The sequence below is a fragment of the Tenrec ecaudatus genome, chromosome 5 (assembly GCF_050624435.1).
Source record: "Tenrec ecaudatus isolate mTenEca1 chromosome 5, mTenEca1.hap1, whole genome shotgun sequence".
In the NCBI taxonomy this organism is placed as follows: Eukaryota; Metazoa; Chordata; class Mammalia; order Afrosoricida; family Tenrecidae; genus Tenrec; species Tenrec ecaudatus.
Window position 1 is genome coordinate 148,993,140 of NC_134534.1, and position 15,860 is coordinate 149,008,999.

General features: G+C 38.6%; 1 protein-coding gene across 3 annotated transcripts in view; it reads right to left on the reverse strand.

Annotated features, from left to right (window-relative positions):
- The window catches only part of RAF1 (Raf-1 proto-oncogene, serine/threonine kinase), an 85,641-nt gene that overhangs the window by 42,037 nt on the left and 27,744 nt on the right, over positions 1-15,860 (reverse strand). The gene's annotated exons all lie outside the window — the stretch shown is intronic.

Here is a 15,860-nt window from a genome sequence, read left to right on the forward strand (position 1 = left end):
CCCACCTAAGCTAGGTGAATTCAAGTCAACCAATGGGGTCAACCAGGGTTATCCACCACGTTTCCCCACCGAATAACTAAAAAAGGCAGGACCCCGGAACCGACCATATGACTTTCCAAGCAGCTTCTAGGCAGGCTGCATAGGGTAAGGGCACCCGGTGGGTGCCTGTTTAAACCGGAAACTACGTCTACTCTCATAAAACTCACTTGGATGACAAAACAGGCTGTGGTGTGAATTCTTTCTCATGCGGAGCCAAGGACCAAGAGATCTAACAGATTTTCTTCATCTTGGCCTAAACTGTGAAGTTTTGTCGCCTTAAGGATCTGGACTGATTTATCAAGAATTTAAACTGGAAGCCCTGAGGACTGACTGTTTCAGCAAACACCACCCTCTTTTCAGGGGAGGGGCATGGAAAACAATTAAACCGTGGTCAAAGAAAAGGAATATTTTAAATCTTTGTTATGATATTTTCTTTTGAACAAAAATATACATTTAAAATATTCATTGCAGTATTGTTCATATTCTTGAAAAAATGCAGGGAAACCAAATACTTAATAGAAAATTATGTTAATATCCATGGGATGAAATGATGGTCTATATGTACAAAAATGTACAAGATACTCAAAACAAAAATTTTTTAAAGCACAACTTGAACCTTTTCTATGTTAACCTAGAAAGATGGAGAGAAAACAAGAATTGTAAAGATGTGGGGGGAAATATAGAATTATAAACTATAAATGAAGTATAATTAACTCAATAGAATTATGAAGGCATTTTATTTTCACACTATAAACTTAGATTAAAACCTACATTAAATTTGTCAGGGGGAGGAGAAGGACGAGATTCCACAGTCCGTACTTTGCAGTGATGTGGTCTCCTCCTCTGGCATCTATCTATAATTGGGTCCTGACTTCTAGGTTCTATATCCAGGTTACTGTTAGTTTGACACATTCAGTTTTTCCACCCTTAGACCATTTCCCCAGCCAAATAGGAAGGGGAAAAGTTGTTTTGAATCAGATGAGAGAGAAGTAGACAAGAAAAGAGAGTCGATTCTACTAGTAAGCATCTCACTAGCCTGAAATGACTCTACTAGTAAGAATCTATATACACAATTTAAGAAACGCAATTCATTTGTCACTCCTGTTTAAACTCTCTACTCCCTTATACCTTCACTTTAAAAACGTCGATGGCACTGTGGGTTAGGTGGGGTGCTGCTAACTACAACATCGGCAATTTAAACCCACCAGCTGCTCAGACTGGAAGAGAAGCTTGTCTGCTCATGTAAAGATTTGCAGGAAACACTATGAGGCTGCTATAAGTTGGAATCAATTCTAGTTCAATGCCCTTTAAGATTTCTTGACTGTTGCTTTCATCCACGTTGACTGTGGAACCAAGTAAAACTAAATCCTTAACAACTTCAATCTTTCCTTCAATCGCGATGTTCTTTATTGGTCTAGTTGTGAGGATTTTCGTTTCTTCGTGTTTCAGTGGAATCCGTACTGAAGGTTGGGCAGCTCTGATTTTCCACAAGTTCTCCTTGCTTTCCTCAAGCAAGGTTTTAGCATCTGCAAAGCAAGGGTTGCTACTGAGCCTTTCTCATTAGGGTTTCCCAGTAACTACTGAAGATTGCTGCTGTATGGTTTTCAGAAGTCACTTTTTTTGTTTGTTTTCAGATGTTTATTCTTTAAGGACTTTAAAGGAATGTAAAGGAATTTAATTAAGGAATGTAAAGCAATGTACATTAAGGAATACCTTAGCACAGCTGTTCTCAACCTGTGAGTCATGACCTCTTTGGGGGTCGAATGGCCATTTCATATAATAGTAGCAAAATGACAGTTATGAAGTAACAACGAAAATAATGTTATGGTTGGGGGGTCACCACAACATGAAGAACTGTATTAACTGTATTAACTGTATTAAAAGGTCACGGCATGAGGAAAGTTGAGAACCACTGCTTTAGTGGTTACCATTCATATTATACTTAGTGTTTTACATTTATAACATCCTAATAGTAAATTAAGGAGCCCTGGCAACACAGGGCTGTTAACTGAAATGGTGGTTTGAACCCACTAGCAACTCCACATCAGAAACATGTAGCAGCCTGCTTCAATAAAAGATCACAGCCCTTGAAACCCTATTGAGCAGTTGGTTTATTTTGTTGTTTTGATTTGTTTTAGAGGTTGATATCAACTTACTTCTATACTTAACAGCATTCTTTCCCTATTTGCACTTTGTTGTCAAAGATTTGAATTCATTAACCATTTGATCATCAAAACTCAAAGGGAAAAAAGAGAAACGGGGGAATTGGGTAAACAGTATTACACAGGCACTGGAAATAAATACTGCAACATTGACTGTAGTATCAATAAACTGCAAACTACCTCAGAAAACAAGGTAAAACAATTCAAACAACATTGGGTTAAGTATATGCTTATCAATCTCACAGGAAAGGGCTAAATAAATTTATCTAAGACAGTTTTATCCAGGAAAAATATAATCTAAAAGTTATTTTTAGAATCTTACTTGGTTTTCCTGAGTAAATGTTTTGAAAAGAAAACTTTCAAACTTTAAATTGAAAGGGAGTATGTTTTACTTTACATTGAATTAGGGAGACTATTAGACTTTACTACCAAAATTATATTCTCCATAATGTAAGAATGTAGTCAACACACTTTCTTAACACATTTTCAAATCGTTAAGTATCTACATGCTGTCTAGTATTAAAAGTAAACCAAATATCAAAAAATCAATGCAATCCTCCCATAAAGGTGTATTCTTTAAGAGGATTTTAAAGTATGCCATTTGAAGATAACTTTGATAACAGAAAACCTATATGGGAACTTTAAATTTTCACCTCTATCCAATGGAGAAAATATTTTTTAAATAACCTTCTTCATATATACAAAAGGTTTTTTTAATTATAAAAGGCCCCAACCTTAAATATTTAGAGAATTTGTATTCTGCACACCAAAATGAACTTTATTTACTTTTCATGTGCCAAAAAAGAAAATGTTATTATGATAAACTTTATAAATTATTTAAGAAGTCTACAATTTACTTAACATGAATTCTTCCAGCCTATTCTAGAATTCAGGTTCAACTGGTTTCCTTCAGCATTCCTGATCCACCTGGTCTCTGCCTCCCACACCCAAACACACAGAATGCCTCAGAAATCAAAAAGCCCAGATCCTACCTTACAATCTGCTTCCTCCATTTTTTTCTACTATTGTATTGAACTGACACAATGGCCAGGATATGGGAGCATTCTCAATTTACTGGCAGGAATGCAAAATAGTAAATAAAGCTATTGTGGAAAACAGTGTGGCAGTTTCAAAAAACTAAAAATAGAATTACCATATGACCCAGCAATTCCATTCTTTTTTTTTAATCGTTTTATTAGGGGCTCATACAACTCTTATCACAATCCATACATACATCAATTGTATAATGCACATTAAGCATATGCCCAAAAGACTTGAAAGCAGAAACGCAAATGCTACTTATACACCAATGTTCACTGCTGCAGCAATATTCATAATAGTCAAAAGGTAGAAATAAACTAAATTCCCATAAACAGATAAATTTGGTACAGTGAATTACTTAATGTGGCCCTTCTAGCCATCCATGGTTTTGTGACTCCTACAAAATAACTGGTGGGTCTATGCAAATAAGATGCCTGTGGCCAACCACGGAGATGAGCTGAACATCACTGCTAATAATAATTTAAGTCATATGGAACTCCTGTAGGAGTGAGATAAAAGTTATACAGAACCCTATTGTGGGGATTGGTTAACTTTGTTATCCTGCTAGGGTTAGGCTTAAAATGAGGCATTCCAGAGGCAAAAAAAAAAGGGGGGGACCTCATTAATATCAAGAAGAAAAGCTGGGACAGAATGTGTCCTTTGAACCCAGGATCTCTGCATGAATAACCGCTTAGGCATAAGAGAAAAAGAGTTTTAACACTGGAGATGGAAACAAGATGGTGAGAAGTGCAGCAAGTAAGAGAACTGTGCAAGTTCAAGCAGCAGGCTACCCAGCCTAGCTAAGTAGCTCTCGTGGGCTTGCCAACCCACAAAGAGAGAGCCTGTGTCTTCAGGCAGGAGGCCCAGTGGCAGAGTAGCATACCTCTGGGCACTTACTGGTGCAACTAAGGAGCTCCAACACTTGACCACGCTGTGCAGATGCTTAGTCCAAGCTTGGATGGAACAGAAGAGAAGGCTTGTCCTGAGGAGGTCAAAATTAGATCTGTCCAGAGGGGGCTGAGAGGAAGATGTCCTCAGGGGACCAAGAGGAACCCTACACTGTAGAAGGGAGATTTTATCTACTTGGCTTTCTGACCCTGATCCAACTTGCAGCCTGTTAATAACATATTCCACAACTCTAAGCATTTTCAGTTAGCTTCCTGTGGTTTTTGCAACAAATTCCCAAACTTGGAGAGGTGAACTGATAATACTGTTGGAAAGGGAAGGTACGTTTGACCTTCACTTCACAGAAATTGGCCTTGGGTTGCTGCTGCTGTTCTTGATTCTCCTTCCACTCCCTTGTGAAGTTAGTTACAAAGGTCAGGCAGTGCTACATCTTTTTTTTCCATAATGAAAATATATGGTACATACATAAAATGGAATACTACTCAACCAGCAAGAGAAATGAAATCCTGATTTGTTTTACAAGATCGGTAGAATATGAAGACATTATGTTGAGTCAAAGCCAATTAAAAATGGACAAATACAGTAAGACCACACTTAAATATAAAGAATAGTCAAAAACCAGCGTTTATCAGTGTTTACCAGGGAGAAAAGGGAGAGGCACTGGGAAAGTTATTGCTTAGGGAGCACTCAGTTTCAGATTATGAGGATGGAAAAACTGCACTGATTAAGGTTAGGGCTGCACAGTTCACTAATGTAAATGTTATAAATATTTGTAAATCATTTTATTGGGGGCTCATACAAGTCTTCTCACAATCCATACATCCATCCATTGTGTCAGGCACTTTGTACATTTGTTGCCAACATCATTCTCAAAACATTTGCTTCCTACTTGAGCCTTTGATATCAGCTCATTTTCCCCTCCCTCCCCGCTCCCTCCTCCCCCATGAACCCTTGATAATTTATAAATTATTATTTTGTCATATCTTACACCGTCAAACGTCTCCCTTCACCCACTTCTCCACTATCTCTCCCCCAGGGAGGAGGTTATATGTAGATTTCTCCCTAAGCTGTATATCTGTATAAAGTTGAATTGGCAAAAGTTGTGTGATATACTTAGAATCAATAAAGCATGGACTAGGGGAATAGTTACTGAGGTTGCTATGTACAACAAAAACCTCATGAGATTTGGGTTCCCTGAGATTTGGAGGCTGAGGGCCATAGTTTCATGGGACATCTCAGTAACTGGTCTAACAACATATTCAACCTTCTGTCCTAGCTCACTGCATAGGGTCATGGGTTTCAGAACTTTGCAAGTGGCCATTCTCAGTAGAAGTGATACCTACTAGCGACAAAGGAAAATACGAGCAGTACATGAAATGTGTAGCTAATGGCCTCCATGAACAAATGCCTCGTTGCCAGGAGAGCAAAAGAACTGGATGGTGCCTGGCTACCATTAGTTAACATTTGGATTAAAGATTCTATAGAAAAGTCTTGATAAAAAAAATGAGAAAAATATAGAACAGAATATCAAATCTCCATGGAATACAGACTTTCTGGAGCCATAGAAGTTTGATGAACTCCTAGAACTATTACTCTGAAATAATCTTTAAACTCAAAATAGCTCCTGGCATAATTTTGAAACCAAACAGTTTAGTTTAACCAGTAAAAAATTTCTGCTTTGAGCTTTAATACCTATCTAAATGGGATCAATGACAACAGTAACCCAAAAGATTAGGTAGGAAACTTAAAAGATAGCTAATGGGAGATGAACTACTCAGAAAAAAAAAGGTGAGGATGGTTGCACGACTCCAAGAATGTAATCAATGTTAAATTGATTGACTGACTCATGGCAACATTGTGTTCTACATTAAAGTTTTCAACAACTTATTTTTCAGAAGTAGATCAGTGGGCTAGATCTTCCAATGAGCTTCTGGATAGAATTCAAGCTTCAAGTTTCAACCTTTCCGCTGGCAGCATCCAGAATTTGTTTCCCACACAACTGGGGTTGTTTTGAGCCGACTAGATGATACCTAACAACAACAATGTATGTGCACCCTGAACCCCAAATTTCTCAAAATAGTACTTAAACCTATCATCTAAGTTATTTTGTGCTGATATAACAGAAATACCACCAAGTGGTGGCTTTAGCAAACAGAAATGTATTCTCACAGTTCAGGAGGCTGGAAGTCTGATTCCAGGGTGTCAGCTATAGAGGGCAGAAAATGTCTTTCTGTGCTGGCTCTAGCAGAAGGTTCATCAGTGAGCCGCTGTTACAGAGCGCTTGAGTTTCAATAGAGACATAAAATTCTGAGGAGTTGCCCTCAATGGTAGCCTCCAGAAACTTGCTTTTGCACATTTTCAGGTTTTAATACTGTACAAAGACTTTATCTCATGCCATCTATAAGGTTAAAAAGAAAAATGTTGTAAGAATGCAGATGAGGACAACATGGTGTGTTCAGTTTGGAGAAAGACGAATAGGGGAGGGAATCTACATGAAGTTCAGTAAACAAGAGTTCCACCACAACACTACCATAGCTGAGGGAAACATTTTCTTTGGAAGCTGAAAAATAACACTTTCAATGGGTAGGAAACAGAAGAGCCCACAGTGGCAAAGGTAGTAAAAGAAGTGATAGAAATGAGAAAGCAGAGGCAAGCCTCTTTGAGGAGGGGAAAAAAATCCAACAAGGGCAAAATAATTCAGGAAATGAAACTTTACAGTATAAGCACTATAGGAAACAATAGTTCTTTCTTGTAAAAAGGTAAAGTTCACGAATATTGATCAGTATAAATTATTAATAATGATAATAATTTATCATTATATAATATATACTATATATAATATATAATTATATAAACCATGTAACCTAATCACAGTTGGAAGGAAGATGGTCTCGTGTTAATCATGTTTAAATTAAGAGGTTAAAGGACCCCTGGTGGTACAGTGAGTGAAAACAACACAAAACCCCTCAGTTTATTACACTTTGATTCTGTTCTCCAGTGCTGCTTATAATTTTAGAAGCCCTGGTGGTGTAGTGGTTACAAGTTAAACGGCTAACTGTAAGTCAGCAGGTGGAAACCAGCAATAGCTCTGTGGGAGAAAGTGAGGCTTTCTACTCCTGAAAAGATTTAGTCTCAGAAATCCACTGGGGGAGTTCTACCTTGCCCTATAGCAGGGGTGCTCAGACTTTTTCAGTATGCAAGCTACTTATAAAATGACCAAGTCAAAATTATCTACCAACTGCAAAAATGCAAAACATATTTATTTTTAGTTATTCATAAATTCATTGAGAAATCTTTATGTGTACAATGTGTTTATGTACCTTTCAAAACTGCATGAGTCCATATTGCACAACACAACACAATTAACTATGTACATTTTTTGTCATTACCTGAGTTTACTCTGATGACTTGCACAGAATGGGATGACCCAGGGATGCATAGTCCGGACAGTAGCTGCTGACAGCCATCCTCAAGCACACTTCCAAATGATCATCAGTCATGGTAGAACGGTACTTGGACTTAATGATCTTTATGTGAGAAAAGGCTGACTCATATAAGTAGACCCAAATAATGCAGTCCAGGAGGTAGCACATGTTTGTGTACTTTCCCTCTGTGGGTAAATTCCAGAACTGTTCGTGCGCTTTGGAATGTCGGCTTGTAGTGTCAAAATCTCCCATTCCATATGAAAGTGATACGTTTCTGTCTTCTTAATTGGTCCAGCTCCCCCACTCATTTTAATAGCCTTTCTTACTTTTAAGAGGGAAAAAAACAAGGTCTAAGATAATTAGCGATAACTTAGCTTGTCAGTTTTGCTGCACTTAGCGCAGTTGTTTGAACATGCGTTTGACACATAAGATTGCATCTGATTCGCTGTGCTGTATATCAATTAAATGATCTACCCACACTACATCTGCGATCGACTAGTAGATTGCGATCTACATATTGGGAACCCCTGCCTTATAGGGTTACCCTGAGTCGGTTGACTGGGTGGTAGTGAGTTTTGAGTTTTCGTTATTTTGGGACCTTATTTATCATTCAAATTTGCTGAAAAGATAGTTATGTTTAATTCTGTGCTAACTAGGAAAAGACACTTAATTTAAACTTTATAATAAGCAGCAGCAATAATGATATTTGCTTATTAAGTATCATTATTTATATATATCCTGATATGGGAAGATAATGAAACTGAGGACCATAAAGGCTAAGTGTAATTACTCAAGGTAACACTGTAAGATACAGAGCCAAGGACTCGGATAGAGTAATCTAGAGTTAAAAGTATTCAAAGGTTTTAATCACAGTTTCAACAAACTGCCAATTTTGAGAAGCAGCATCTATGAGACAGGCTGCTCCTCATATGAAGTGCCAGATTTCAATCTTATAGGGTTGCTTGCTTAGTACCATTACGGTAATTTATTTCGGTATACATTTATTTAAAATATTATAAAACCAGAAACAAATTTAGGGAGGCGGTGAAGGAAAAAAGTCACCTATAATTGTATTCATCCTAAACATTTTTAATATCACAAGGATAATACATAGATCTGAATTCAAATTTACTTCCAGAAAAGTCACCTATAATTGTATTCATCCTAAACATTTTTTAATATCACAAGGATAATACATAGATCTGAATTCAAATTTACTTCCAGCTTTTAGTCACTCACTGGCCTCTGGTCAAATCATTTAACTTCCCTCCCATATGAATACATATTAGTACTAGTTGGACACTGAATAAGGAAGACTAAGAATGGTGTAGGGCTAGGCAGTGTTTCATTCTGTTTAAGGGTTGCTGATTCAGAACTGCCTCAATGACACCTAACAACAACACTGTACTAATGCTTGGGCTACCTCATGAAAAAGAGAAAAGACCCCTGACCCAGAGCTTGCCTGATAGTGGAGGACACCAATAAAGTAAATTATATGTTAGTAAATTTTTGTTGTTGAATAAGTGCTCCAGGACACAGGTTTCAATTTATACAATGAAGCCAAGATAGTTGGAATCAGAAAGTTTAATTTGAATATAGCATGGAGAACATTCCAAGTAGAAAGAGCAGCCAGTGAGTGAAAACTCTAAGGCAGCTGTGTCTCATGTATTGAGTAAGAGACTGAATTTTGAGGAATCTTACATCAAAAAAGGCTGCTCCAACTGACACATTACAAATACACTACATAAGCAGTTAGATCAGTTTCCTAAAGTGGGTGATATTGCGGAATGGTGGGGAGGGGGTGGCCTGCGAAAGCAGATACCTATACTTTATCCTGGGTTATGAACTATTGAATCAAAGTTTTTGATTGCCAGATGTGAACTGAGAAATTTCATTTCTCTTCCCCAAAAGGGGTAGGAGGCCAAATACATTTGGGAATCTATGGGTTAGAGAAATAATTATGGAGTTCAGATGTATGGGCTGAAAAATGAACTGCCCTGGCACATAGTAAATGATATCATTGTTACAGCTGGTGCCTTCTCAAGGGAATCCAGCATAGAAGGTGAAAGGACATGGAAGTTCAACCCATGCTTCACATTATTAAGTGAATTAGACTGGAAAAAGGGATCATCCTAATTCACTTGAAGGGGCTGCTTTACTTGCTGAGTTACAACTCTACAGGGCTGCTTATGTCCTTTCCAGACTTCACAATGGTGGTTTTAGAGTTCGTTGTGACTCCTGATCCTTGCCCATGGGCATAGCTACTTTTACACAATTGCATTTTAAGTCCAAATTCTACACTGAATTACTCCCCATCCAATTTAATTTTAAATATTTGATAATTATTTGTCTAATTCATTATACTGGTATCATTTATTTTTGCCTTTCTTCAATAGAGGTGCCTTCCTTGGTAGCCTAGTGGGTTCGAAGTTGGGCTGCTAACCTCAAGTTCAATAGTTTGAAATGGGCATCCACTCTGCAGGAGAAAGATGAGGTTTTATACTCTGGTAAAGAGTTACAGTCTCAGGAACCCATGGGGGCATCTCATTGAGTTGGAATTAACTTGATAGCAATGAGTGTGAGTTTCTCTTAATCATCCCCTGCCCCCAAATTTAAAAATTCTAAAATCAAATTACATCTTACAATGGTGTGCCTTATTTGTCCTAATACTCAAAACCAAACTCACTGCCACTGAGTCTATTTCAACTCATAGCAACCTTATAGGACAGAGTAAAACTGCACCCTGTGAATTTCTGAGACTGTAATTCTTTATGGGAGTAAATTAATTTCTTCTCGTAGGGAGCAGCTGATGGTTTCAAACTGCTGGCCTTGCAGTTAGCAGTCCAACGTGTAATGTCACCAGGGTTCCTATTCATCCTAACAGAGGATGTGAAATAAACATTTTCAAGCATATGGGGTTTTAAGCCAAAACCAAACTCAACTGCTAAAAAGTTGATTCCAACTCAATGAGATGCTATAAGACAGGATAGATATGCCCTTTTGGGTTTCCAAGACTGTAAAGCTGTACAGGAATTGATAGCCTAATCTTTCTCCTGTGGACTGGCTGGTAGGTCTATAGTTAAAAAAAATTGAGAACTAGAATCAGGTTTTTGTTGTTATTGTTGCTTATATTTTAATTTTAATACAGGTTTATTTTACAAAGCAACTGGTTGCTATCTATTTTTTCCCCCTGATCTTTAATTTGGGTGCGGGTGGGGACTGCAGGGGAGGTTTAACCAGAAAAGGATGGTTGTGCTACTACTTCATTTTCTTAGAAGTGACAAGGGCTTCTCAAAGTTGAGAAGGTAAAGGACTGATTTAAGCCAAAACCTGTGGATGTAACTTTTCTAAGAATTTCACATTAAAGAATTCTAAGAATTTCACCTATCAACAAGTTAATTGTTAAATAAGATTTTGGGTTTTCAATCCTCCTTCAAAGAAAAATAAAGTTCAAAAGCCTAATTTCCAAACAGCTCCCTGAAAACCTCCTAATATGAAGGCCCAATCTTTACTCTCTCCAAAAAACCAAACTCAGCCATCGAGTTGATGCTGACTCATACCAGAGAGGGTAAAACTCGCCCTATGTATTTCTGACACTGTAAATCTTTGGGGAGAATTAGAAAGTTTCACCTTTCTCCAGTGGAGTAGCTAGTAGTCTCAAATTACTCACCTTGAGGTTAGCAGCCTAATGCATGGCCCACTAGGCCACCAGGACTAGTAAAGGGTATCTACACTAAGATATTCCAGGCACAGTCGAGAGCATGGATGCCACGAAAACTACATGTTTAACTAAAGAACACAATACAGAAACCAGAAGCTCTTCCCTAGCTGGACAACTTGTCCCAAAGAAAGATAAAAATTCATAACGAAGCTCAAAAACAAGTCCACCTAGGCACTAAAAGACTTCAACTATTTTTATAATCCCATCCTTTAAAAAAATAACCAGACTGACAAAGATTATAAGACATTGTAACACTTTTCACAATAGCCAAAAGGAGGAAACAACCAAAATGTTTATTGATACATGAATGGATAAACAAAATGTGTTTTATTAACTACATATATTAGAATATTACTCAGCTGTAAAGATAAACTAAATCCTGATGCAATGCCACAACATAGTTGCTGAACAAATACAAAAAGTTACAAAAAGATAAATACTGTATGACATCACAGAAACCACAGATTTATAGTATTTACCAGGAATAGGTAGATGATATAAAGGCAAAAGGGAAAGTTTTGCCTGACCCAAGCAATAGCATTTTCAATTACCTCCTACACATGTGAAAGTCGGACACTGAACAAGGACAATGGAAGAAAAATTAATGAATTTGAATGACGGTGCTAGTAAAGATTATTGCAAGTATCATGGACTGACAAAAGAAAAAACAAATCTGTCTTGGAAAGTCAAAATGCTCTTTAGAAGCAAGGATGGCGAGACTTCATCTCATGTACATTGGACATGCCATCATGTCTCTGGAAAAGGACATCATGCTTGGTTAAGCAGAGGGGCAGCGAAAAAGAGAAAGACCCTTGCCAAGGGAGACTGACACAGTGACTCCAACAACAGAATCAAATATAACAATTGTGAAGACCGTGCAGGACCAAGCAGTGTTTTCTTTCTGTAGTACATATGATCACTGAGAGTTAAAATTGACAGCACCGCAAAAACAGGACCCCTGATGTCATAGTTGGTTACTTGTTGCGCTGCAAATCACAAAGTCAACAGTTGTAAACCACTACCGTCAGAGGCAGAAAGAAGAGGCTGTTTACATTTGTAAAGAGTTACAGTCTCAGAAACCCACAGGGGCAGTTCCAACCTTTCCTATAGGGTTGCTGCTATGAGTCAGAATTAACTTGGTACCCCTACTTTGGTTTTCTTGCTTTCTATAACACAGTTTTTAAAAAGTGTAACAATCCAAGATTAATCCATGAAGCTTTTCAGAGTTTATCTGCACAAGAACTAAAGATCCATAACATGCTAACCCAGTGGTTCTCAATCTGTAGGTTGTGACCCCTTTGGGTCAAATGACCCTTACACAGGGATCCCCTAAGACCATCAGAAAACACATATTTCCAACGGTCTCAGGAATGGACACACCGCTCCTCTGTCTCCAGGCAGACCCGCCCACATGCAGATACACCCACATACAAGTACCCGGCATGATGACATCACTGCACCAACCCCATCACATACACCACGTCCAAATATGTGACAGGGTTGGCACCATAATGTACTTATGTGGACCAGTCACACATGTGTAGAGAGCAGCTACTGTGTTGAAAGCAGCCGTATTGGAGGTAAAATGACACTTCATGAATTATGATTATGGATAACTGTAAAATCATCAATTACTGCAAAAAAATCTGTACCTTGGGAAATTAATCTGAATGCTGATCTTTTTATATTCGGCTGTGGTTGATGTGAATACTGCCCCCTTGTGATAGTAACAGGTATGTAAAGAAAACCAAAACCAAAGAATGGGAAATCATAGGAAACTTAAATGAACTACATTGACTAAACTATGCCATGTACCACCTTTTGTATTATTAAAGCTATTGTTATAAATTGTTTTCAAAAAGAGGACCTGATGCAGAGGGCTTAAGTGGAGAGCAAATGCTTTGAGAGTGATTAGGGCAAAGAATGTACGGATTGTGATAAGAGTTGTATGAGCCCTTAATAAAATGTAAAAAAAGAAAATGATTAGGGCAAAGAATGTACAGATGTGCTTTATACAATTGATGTATGTATATGTATGGATTGTCATAAGAGTTGTATGAGCCTCTAATTAAATGTTTTTAAAAATTGTTTTCATTAGCAAACCATCCCATGACAATGGATCATGTAGAGAACATTAAGAACAGAAAACATAGTGAGAATTTTTTTAATTAATAAATCTTTTTATTGGGGCTCATACAACTCTTATCACAATCCATACATATATCAATTGAGCAAAGCACCCTTATACATTCGTTGCCCTCGTCATTCTCAAAATTCGCCTTCCACTTGGGTTCCTGGAATAAGCTCATTTTCCTTTTTTTCCCTTCCCCTCCCCCCTTTCCACTGCACCCTTAAAAGTTTATAAATAATTATTTTATCTTATCTTACACTGCCCGGCGTCTCCCCTCACCCACCTTCCCATTGCCCATTTCCCAGAGAGGAGGTTACACATAGATCTCCAAGATCGGTTCTCCCTTTCTACACCCCGTTCCCTCTCGGTGTCGCCACTCCCACCGCTGGTCCTGAGGGGTTCATCCGTCCTAGATTCCCTGTGTTTCCAGATCCCTACTGCACTGCTGTACATCCTCTGATCTAACCAGGTCTGCAAGGTAGAATTGGGGTCCTTATAATTGGGAGGGGAGGAAGCGTTCAAGAACTAGAAGGTTTTGAGTTTCATTGTTGCTACACTGAACCCTGAGTGACTCATCTTCTCCCCACTACCCCTCTACAAGGGATGTCCAGCTGTCTACAGATGGGCATTGGGTCCCTATTACGCACCCCCCCTCATTCACGGTGATGTGATTTCTTCTCCCCTCCTCCCCCCGCCTTTGTTGTTTGAGACCTGGTCTCCTCTGCCCTTCACAATCATCCATGTTGGTGTGCTGCTTCCATGTGGGCTTTGTTGCTTCTGGGCTAGATGGCCGCTTGCTTGCTTGCTTTCAAGCCTTTAAGTCCCCAGACGCTATATCTCTCAGTAGCCAGGCACCATTAGCCTTCTTCACCACACTTGCTTCTGCACACATTCGTCTTCAGCGTTTATGGGAGGAAGGTGATCACACGATGATTGTTTTTGTTCCTTGGTGTCTGCTACCTGGTCCATTCAACACCTTGTAATCGCTTAAGCTGTGTGCTTCTTCTCTGTGGGCTTTGTTGCTTCTGAGCTAGATGGCCGCTTGTTTACCTTCAAGCCTTTAAGACCCCAGACGCTATAACTTTTTGATAGCTGGGCACCATCAGTTTTCTTCACCACATTTGCTTACACACACGTCTGTCTTCAGTGATCAGGTCGGGAAGGTGGGTATCAAGGGATGACCGTTTAGCTGGGCGAGGTGCTATTGTATTGAGGAAGTGTGCGTGAGGAGGCCCAATGTCCACCTGCTACCCTACTACTGAACCTATAAATATATGCACATAGGTCTATTTCCCCCATAATCATAAATATATTTACATATGCATATGTCTGTAGTTAGGCTTCTCTGTATGCACTTTGCCTCCTACTACTTTCCTCTATTTCCTTACGCCTCCTCCCGTCCCATATAGTAAGAATTTTTTGCAGGATTGTTATACCTCTATAATTACAGCAGGAATTGAGAAACCGCAATGTGTTATTTGTTGTGAAGTTCTATCAGCCATTGAATCTATGAAGCTGAACAAACTAAAATGCCCTTTTGATAGCAAGCATCCGAGTTTTGCCGGCAAGGATACCAACTCTTTTCAAAGCAAAGCAGATGGACTCAAGAAAGCCAGACTCGACACTGGTAGCAAGCACCACAAACAAAACGTAGCAGTTGTAGAAGCTTCATATTTGGTGGCACTCAGAATCGCCAGGGCTATGAAAACTCACACCATTGCTGAGGATTTACTGTTGCAACTGGCCAAAGACATTGTTCGAGTTATGATCAGAGATGAATTTGTTAGGAAATTGAGTGCAATTTCCAATTTCCTTATCTAAGAACACTGTCCACAGAATAAAAGATGACATGTCTACGGACATTCTTGATCAGGTAATCCAGGAAATTAAATCTGCTCCACTTCCAATATTTAGCATCCAGCTGGATGAATCTACAGATGTTGCAAGCAGTTCACAGTGACTGTTTTACGTGAGGTATATTCATGTGACGACTTTAAAGAGGAGTTTCTTTTTTGCAAACCTCTTGAAACGACAACTACTGCACGTGATGTATTTGACACAGTTGGTTCCTTTCTGAAAGAGCATAAGATCTCCTGGGAAAAGGTTTGTGATCTTTACACAGATGGTGCTCCAGCTATGCTAGGATGTCGATCTGGATTTCAACATTTGGTACTGAATGAGTCACCAATAGTCATTGGAACTCACTGTATGATTCATCGACAAATATGAGCAACGAACACATTGCCCCAAGAGTTAAAAGAAACAATGAAAAGCTTCATAAGTTCTGTCAATTTTGTAAGGTGAGCAATTTAAAAAGTCGACTTTTCACAACTGTGCAATGAGTTGGATGCGCCAAATAATGCTCTGCTATTTCACACTGAAGTGAGATGGCTGTTGAGAAGAAAAGTTTTAAAACATGTTTTTGAACTCAAAAT